We start from the raw sequence: 9,420 nt of genomic DNA, 5'->3' as shown, positions 1-9,420 counted from the left end.
GTGAAGTATGTGTCAATGAGGTAATTGATCGAGTCAACACAAAACTAATAGATATAATATATCAAGGCCATAGATAAGGTACTAGACTCCTTTCGCCAATAGTCTCACAGTATATGTAAGTTGTATACCGAAACAAAACTAACTTAGTATGCAACAGTAGGTCAGTTACAAGGCGTAAAGTTATTGAATTTCAGAAAGCTATTTGACAGAAATTACGAAGGCTGTAGTTAGAACAAGTGAAAAGAGAACAGTCTGGCTCTGAAATGCTTAAGCCAGTAACACAAAGATTGAAATGTCCCTCACAGTCAATGAAAGGAAGTACAAGGGCAGTAGAAGAAGGAAACACTATTACCGATTACATTAACAAACACCATGATAGAGAGTTCGACAGTATATATGGGGTTAGCAATAATTAGTGGAATCGTTCTGTTTCTAATTCCAGCACTTGCAGGGCCATTAGCCATTGATTCGTTGGCTAAAGGAGTTTCTTTAATAACTCGAACAGCGAAGAAAGCACAAAATGCAGGGTAGCAATTACAGAAAGCTAAAAGTAATAATAGGGCAATGGAGGCCATCACTATCATTAAAGGATTATATTCAAACCATGGTATGGTATGGTATGGTATGTTTATAAAAAGAATCCTTTAACTATACTACTGGACAAACTGCTTTCCAATACAGATCTGGTTAAATTCATTAAGAAAATCAAAATCTCAAAACTTCATGCAGTGTTTATGTGAGATTCATTGCCAAAGACAATGTGGAAGTACAAGGAATGTGCGATTGTCAATTTAGATGTTACAGGAGGATATGGTACTCACTGGGGTGTGTATGTTTGAAAAAACCGAAGTACCATCTACTGCTTTGACACAGATAGCGATTTGAAACCACCTGAAGAATTATGTCAATTCCTTATTGACAACAACCAGACTTTCTACCATTTTCTACACTACCAAGATTTCAATTCACATCGCTGCAGTCATATCTAGTCTATGTTTCTCGTGACAAATGCATAAGATAAAGCAGCATGCACATTACTACATCAGCTACTACATCTCGATGTGATTTCGTACACTCTTACTTTAAATGAATTCTCGTTGACATTAGGAGCTAACCACTTTTCCCCAATAAATCTAAGCCAGGGGGAGTGGATGATATTGACGCTTTGAATGCCTGTATGAAGTGTGGGGACTTTAATATTCTTAAAGCGGAGAACAGGTGTGTGTATGTTCGAGAACTACGGGCGCTAAACAGCGTGGTCATCAGCAGCCAAAAACGGTGAACAGACAAGAGACTTTAAACATAAAGGTTCAAAAGGATCACTATTAGATTTCTCGTGGAGTCAAATATTGGTGACTAATACTGATGAAATTTATGATTCGAATCACAAACTGAATATCCACCTGTCAGCACAGTATGTGTTGAGCGTAGTATGGCAACGAATTCATACCTTAAGGATAGATTAATTAAGATTATCTACAGATTTTTTTCCAATGGTGGGTCAAGGTTACAGAACTCTGGTGTCTGGCAGTTCAATATATGTCCCCGTGACTGTACAGACATTAGACCATCTTTAACTGAATATCATAGATGACAATGGGAATCTAGTAGACTTTTTTGGATTGAGGTAATTACAATGTATCTTCGTCTGAAGTAGCATCATGGGTTTCAAGCGTAAATAAAGGGCAATGTGGATTTCTTAAAGTGACAGTTTTGAAACCTCACAGTGGTTTAGCTCGATGTAACAACTCCCGTTCAGTGTATCGATCGGATCATTTGTCAAGAATATTGCTCTCACAGACCTTTTGCTTCAAAAACCTACAACAATAACGATTAGATACAAATTCTTATTCAACATCAAGATGAGTGAACACTTTCAAGTAACAGTTTCCTATATTTAGAGAGAAGAATTATGATCAGAAAGAAAGAAGGAAGTGCTCTGTCAACAGCAACATCAGAATGTACACCTAATGGATTCACCTTTCTGTTTCAAGAAATCAGAAATGAACTCAATGGTACTGAACTCATCTGCACAAGAAACGATGAACTCGCATCGACTCTCAAAATATATTAATCTGTGTCAACTTTGGATGCAGGATGATTCATAGATAGATAGATATATGGCCACTTTAGCATCTGTATCCTGATTAAAATATTAATTGGCTTCTTTGAGGAATATAATCTAGTCATTATGAGATAGGTAGGAACTGATTCTAGTATGAAGTGCTACAGATAATAACTAGCAAATTCAATAAGAACAAGGAGGAAAGGACAAAGTTTCACTGGATAAATTGGTGTGGAAAGTACCACATTTATCACAATCAAACAAAGAGCACCTGAAACTTTTGCATGTGTTGCATACAGGTGCCCAGGCGCCATTAACTTTATGCTCACTGGAACTTTATGAATATCCAATCCTTCCAGTCATGGAGATTAAATACGTCTGTTCAAAAGGGAACGCCTCTATTTATTGTTCTAATGCTGGAGATAGACGATAGGGTGGAATAAGAAAAAGGACTCAAGCATATTTGACAACTGTAAACTATCCAATACTAAAGTGTTCCTAAATTCATAGTATTTTACATGTAATAACTTACAGCTTGACTGGAAGAGCAACAATATTAGTCTAGTGTATGATATGTATGCACATTTCCGCTCTTCTTACCACGAGGATGGTGACAGGCGTAGATGTCGATGTAGACGTAGAAAATCGCTTTCGTTGTGAAAATACACGTCTGGGCGCAGTGCTGAGATCGACTACCCGAAACCTCGCTTCACAATTAGCAATATAGCGAAAAAGAGGAACTCTGAGTTCTAAAATCTACGTCCCGGCTGCTTTCGTACTTTTTTTCTTTTGCATCCAGCCTGCCAGCGATGTGCATCTATACGGTTTTTTAGAAATCGATCACACCACAGCGCACACACCTGCATTTTAGCAAAACATGCACTTTCTTGCACTGCCGTGGGACCTGCAGCCCAGTTCTTCACCAGCATCCATGCTAAACACATCCCACAGAACATTCCCTGCAGAAGGCTGTTGTTAAAACCACTCCGCAACTACAGACAGGTAGATAACAGTTTGCATTTGATAACTGGTTCATTTATACTCTTGAGGCCTAGGAAATAACACTGCTTCACACTAGTGAAGCGAAAGATATGTTTCTCCCTGTGGTTTAATGTAACACCTGCCTAGTGACACAGGCGTTATTGTAAACGTAACGTGTCGTTCGATGAGCAGACGGAATGTTTGTTCTGCCAAACTGGGGTATGCAAAAGCACCTAACCAATATTTTCAGCTTTTTTCTTATACGTAACACATTAACCATACTTTTAGGGGTTTACATCTTCAGTAGCCAGTTTGCAGGACATCACCCACGGATTATTATTTTATTGTATGCAGAGAGGTGCTGCATTAAAATGTGACAGCAAGTTGCTGTGGATCGCTTCCAAATTACCATTACACCAGTTATTCCATCGATTTTTAACTCTGCAAAAACGGGTCGCTGTTATTTGTTTCTTAACGCAGTAAACGGCATCGATTCCAACATTTTTTTACCAATACCTCAATGTTTGGCTACTCGCCATTGTTGGTTCAAATAGTTCAAATGACTCTGAGCACTATGGGGCTTAACATCTGTGGTCATCAGTCCCCTAGAACTTAGAACTACTTAAACATAACTAACCTAAGGACATCACACACATCCATGCCTGAGGCAGGATTCGAACCTGTGACCGTAGCAGTTGCGAGGTTCCGGACTGAGCGCCTAGAACCGCTAGACCACCGCGGCCTCGCCATTGTTATTCTCAGTAAAATTAATGACTCCTCATGTTTAAAGCTATGTGTCAACCTTGTCTGTGCATTTTCAGTGGCTTCCGTTTTCCATACACTATACCACTGTAAATAGGAGACTCTTCTAGAGATTTTGGCATGATAGAGAATACGAAAACCAATATTCTTGTACAATATATTTGTATACATTTATATGCAGAAAATAACTTTCTGTTGTGCTTGGTGTAATTTTAATAAAATCCAGCTTAACTGTTAATGTACAATTTAAATCTATACTGGAAATTTCTAATTCTTTCTCGAGCCAGTAATCTGATAAGTGGAAAAAACGTATGTTGTTGAATTTGAATATGTATATAATTTTTTCTTATAAAGTATCTGTTTTGTGGCTTCAACATTTAGTTCTGTTCCTTCCTGCAAATCTTCAAGCTGAGAGCATTAATTTTACCTCTTTTTCCTTTCATAATACTAGTGATATAACACTCCACATCTTCCTGTGTGTGCACTAACAACTTCTTTCCTGCACATTCTTCAGAATTTTCCACATAGAACTTTAAATTTAGAACTTTTGTAAAGCTATACTAATGGTTATTCTGTTGCTGTTGTATGACCCTGAAAAGTAATACGAACTTGGTAGCTGAATATGTATATCTATGTATACACACACACACACACACACACACACACACACACACACACACACACACACACACACACACACACACACCGAAGAGCCAAAGAAACTGGTACACCTTCCTAATACGTGTAGGGCCCCCTCAAGCACGATAAGGCATGGACATGACTAATGTCTGAAGTAGTTCTGGAGGGAACTATCACCATGAATTCTGTAGGGCTGTAAGAGTACGAGCGAGTGGAGATTTCTCTTGAACCTTATGTTGTAAGGCATCCCAGATATAATCAATAAATTTTCATGTCTGGGGAGTTTGGTGGCCAGCGGAAATTTTTAAATTGAGAAGGGTGTTCCTGGAGCCAGTCTGTAGCAATTCTGGACGTGGGGGGTGTCGCTGAAGTGTCGTTTGAGTTGCCAAAGTCCGTTGGAATGCACAGTAGACATAAATAGATTTAGGTGATAGCGCAGGATGCTTACGTACGTGTCACCTGTCAGAGTCGTATGTAGATGTATCAGGGATCCCATATCACTCAATTTGCACATGGTGCACACCATTACAGAGGCTCTACCAGCTTGAACAGTCCCCTGCTGACATGGAGGGTCAACGCTTTCATGAGGTTATCTCCATGCCTGTTCACATCCATCCGCTCGATATAATTTGATGCGATACTTGTCTATCCAGTCAACAAGTTTCCAGTCACCAACAATCCAATGTCGATGTTTATGCGCCCAGGCAGGGCGAAAAGCTTTTGCGTCATGCAGTCATCAAGGGTAAACGAGTGGGCCTCCAAAAGGCATATAGGTGATGTCTGTTGAATGGTTCACACGCTGACACTTGTCGATGGTCCAGAATTAAAATCTGCATAAATTTTCGAAAAGGTGCACTTCCGTAACAGTGAAAGATTCTCTTCAGTCGTCGTTGGTCTTGTTCTTGCAGGATATTTTTCTGGCCGCAGTGATGTCAGATATTCGATGTTTTACCGGATTCCAGATATTCATGGTACACTTGTAATGGTCTTATGGGAAAATCCCCATTTCATCGCTACCTCGGAGATCCTGTGTCCCATTGCTCGTACTCCGAGTATGTTATCGCTAAGAATGTAGTTTCAGTTTAAAAATTCTGTGTTGTATTTCTATCAAAATACTCAGAATAATTACAGTCATATCCATAAATTAATTTATTACATATCTTTGGATAAATAATTTTTGAATCATTATTAAGTTCCATACAAATTTCCTCCCTACAGACAGTATTCAAATATCTGAAAGTGTAATATTAGATAAAAAATTACTTCTAACTCATTATTTTCTGAAAGAGTTAGAACTATTGAGATTCTTAAGATTGACTCCAGTTATATAAAATTTTGTAGAAGATATGAACTTTAAAAATATACACATTAAAAATACATACCTTTTTAAAAAATAAAAACTAATTAGTTTCATCGCTTTTAAAATCAATTAAAAATTATTTCTTTATAAATGAGTGAAAAAATAAATAACTTCACTGTGGTTTAAACTTTCTGATTAAGTAACACAAAGCGATATTATAAATTAAAAAAAGTTTCAATTAATTATATAATTAAACATATTTAATCAGACAAAATTCGAAAGAAAAATATGAGAACAACTTATTCTGACATTGAAAACAATGATGAATTTTTTTAAAAAGGTGAAACGAAACAAATAAAAGAAATATTTTCATTTTGTATATATATATTTGAGAAAACAAAAAATGGAATATAGTGAATCAGTATTTAGTTAATGATGCCTCTGAAAATAGACTACAAACTACAAATTTCAAAAATTATATAAAGTTAACTAAACCAGGTTATTTCTCAAATGCAGTGATATCAAAAATTATCAAAATAGTGAAAAACTTTGAAATTATATAATGGTGTGAAAATAAATTTATACTTTGTCGTGAGTAGAGAATACAGACCAATAATGGCATTATTGAATATGAACTACAAACAGAAAATGATATGATTACTACAGAAAAAAATTTGATTGCAAAATTTAAAAAAGGAAGACAGAAATAATGGCAAAAATATCTAATTTTTAAAGTATGTTAAATTGTAAAAGAAACAATCTTTTATTAATGCTGAAAATTATGACACAAAATGTATTTGCATTCAATAAGATGACCATTATATCCACAAAGAGTTAGTAAATATAAAAATTTTAGTCTTATTATCGATGGAAAACTTTAAAATTTTGAATACCTAATTGTAGTATCACATTTAAAAAATCGAGAGTTAAATTAATATACCCATCAGCATTTATTCCTTTAATGGAAAATATGAAGTACATCTAAGAAAAATAACAAAATCTAAGAAGGAAAACCTTAATAATATATTCAATCTTAAAGATGAAAATAACTCAGATTACTATTGGATAAAAGATTTATCTAGTCTTGTTGCGCTAAAGATAACAAAACATGAGCAAGCAAATTTTATGTCTGATATGTGAACATTACATTTTAATAAGAAAGAAAAATCGAATGACCACACAAAGTTTTTTTAAAATAATAAACGATTAAAATTAGAATTACCACAGAAAGGCTTGTATATAAGTTTTAAAAATTAGCAATTTTTCAAAAAGATAGTTTTGTTATTAATGATGATTTAGAAAGTTTGTTATCAAAATTAAGTAAAAACTGTCCTGAATTAACAGCAGATGATAGTGTTAATGGTGTCAATGGATATAAAGTAAAATGTGAATAAAAACTTAGCAGTGACCAATAAATGAAATCGAATTAAAATGAAATAATCAGTTGCATACTGTGAAATATAAAAAACATGATTGAAGTGGTTCTTGTTATTATATTAAATATATAAATGGGTTTGGTGAAAATACTGTAGTGTATAAAGAACCCAACTCTCATGAAAGTCTATATAAATTAAAAAAAGTTGGAGAAATTGACAGAATTTATTCAGAAGAAGGAGAAGAAATGAAAACTTTAATTTTTGAAGAACAATCAAGATATTAGAATTAAATTAGTTTTTGTGTAGAAAACGTTATACAAAAATAATAAAATAGTTCATTGTCATTATCAATTACAGGGAAATATACGGATCCAATATATATTAATTGCAATTAGAAACTGAAACACCAAAGTTTTTCCCCAATTTATTTACATAATTTCTCACAATATGATTCCCATTTATTTGTAAATAAACTAGTTTATGATGAATAACAAGTAGATTTAATACGAAATAATGAACACAGATATATTAGTTTTAGTAAAAAACTGAAAACATAGTAATACTGCTTATCAACGCATTTAGATTTATATGTTTAAGTCTTGACAAACGTTCTTCAAATTAAAGAAAAGAAAGAAAAAAATTAAAAAAATTTCCAGGTCTAGTACATTCAGTAGTCAGAAAAGGAGTTTATCCTTATGACTATATAAACAGTTATGAAAAGTATGAAGGAAAAGAACTTCCATCAGAAGAAGGATTTTATAATAATTGAAATGGATGTGACATTAATTGAAAAAGGCATAACAGGAAGTATATCACAATGTTCTAAAAGATGTTGTTATTATGGCCTTCAGTCCAAAGACTGGTCTGATGCAGCACTTCATGCTACTCTCTCCTGTGCTAGTCTCTTTGCCTCTGAATAACTACTGCAAGGTAGATGTTTCTGAATCTGCTTACGGTATTCATCTCTTGATCTTCCTCTGCGATTTTTACCCCCCACACTTCCCTCAAATACTGAATTGGTGATCCCTTGGTGTCTCAGAATGTTTCTTATCATCTGATCCCTTCTTTTGTGCACGAATCTCTTGTTTCGCCAATTCTATTCAGTACTTCCTCATTAGTTGTGTGATTGACCCATCTAATCTCCAGCATTCTTATGTAGCACGACATTAAGAAAACTTCTATGTCTTCTAGTCCAAACTACTTATCGTTTATTTTTCACTACCATACATCGCTACACTCCATACAAATACTTTCAGAAAAGACTTCCTGACACTTCTTCAGAAACGCTTTCCTTGACATAGCCGGTTTATATTTTATATCCTCTCTTCTTCAGCCATCATCAGTTATTTTGCTCTCCAAATAGCATAAGTCATCTCCTGCTTTAAGTGTCTCATTTCCTAATCTAATTCCCTTAGCATCACCTGATTTAATTCAACTACATTCCATTATCTTTGTTTTGCTTTTCCTCTTTTCAAAAGACAGTCCATTCCATTCAACTGATCTTCCAGGCATCTTGATGTCTAGGCCAGAATTACAGTATCATTGGCAAACTTCCAAGTGTCTATTTCGTCTCCCTGAATTTTAATTCCTACTCCAAATTATTCTTTGAGTTCCTTACTTCTTGTTCAACGTACAGATTGAATAACATCAGGGATAGGCTACAACCATGTCTCACTCCCTCTGAACCACTACCCTCCCTTCATGTTGCTTCACTCTTATTACTGCCATCTGGTTTCTGTACAAATTGGAAGTAGGGTTTTGTTCCCTGTATTTTATCCCTGCTAGATTCAGAATTTTAAAGAGAGTAGTCCAGTCAACACTGCCAAAAACTTTCTACAGGTATAAGCACACAAATGCCATAAATGTAGGTTAGATTTTTCTAAGTATATTTTCTAAGACACGTCATAGGGTCAGTATTGCCTCACATGTTCCAGAACCCAAACTAATCTTTGCACAGATTTATTTGTACAAGATTTTCAATTCTTCTGTAGGGAATTCGTGTTAGTATTTTGCAACCATGACTTATTAAAATGATACTTTGGCAATCTTCACACCTGTCAGCAACTGCTTTCTTTGCAATTGGAATTACCACATTCTGCTTGAAGTCTGAGAGTATTTCCCTTGTCCGATACAACTTGCACACCATATGGAAGATTTTCGCCATGCCTGGCTCTCCCAAGGCTATCAGTATTTCTGATGGAATGTCGTTTACTCCCAGGGCCTTGTTTCGACTTAGGTCTTTCATAGCTTTGTCAAAGTCTTCTCACAGTATCGTATATCCCATCTCATCTTCATCT

The sequence above is a fragment of the Schistocerca gregaria genome, chromosome X (assembly GCF_023897955.1).
Source record: "Schistocerca gregaria isolate iqSchGreg1 chromosome X, iqSchGreg1.2, whole genome shotgun sequence".
In the NCBI taxonomy this organism is placed as follows: Eukaryota; Metazoa; Arthropoda; class Insecta; order Orthoptera; family Acrididae; genus Schistocerca; species Schistocerca gregaria.
This window is presented reverse-complemented; position numbering follows the sequence as displayed.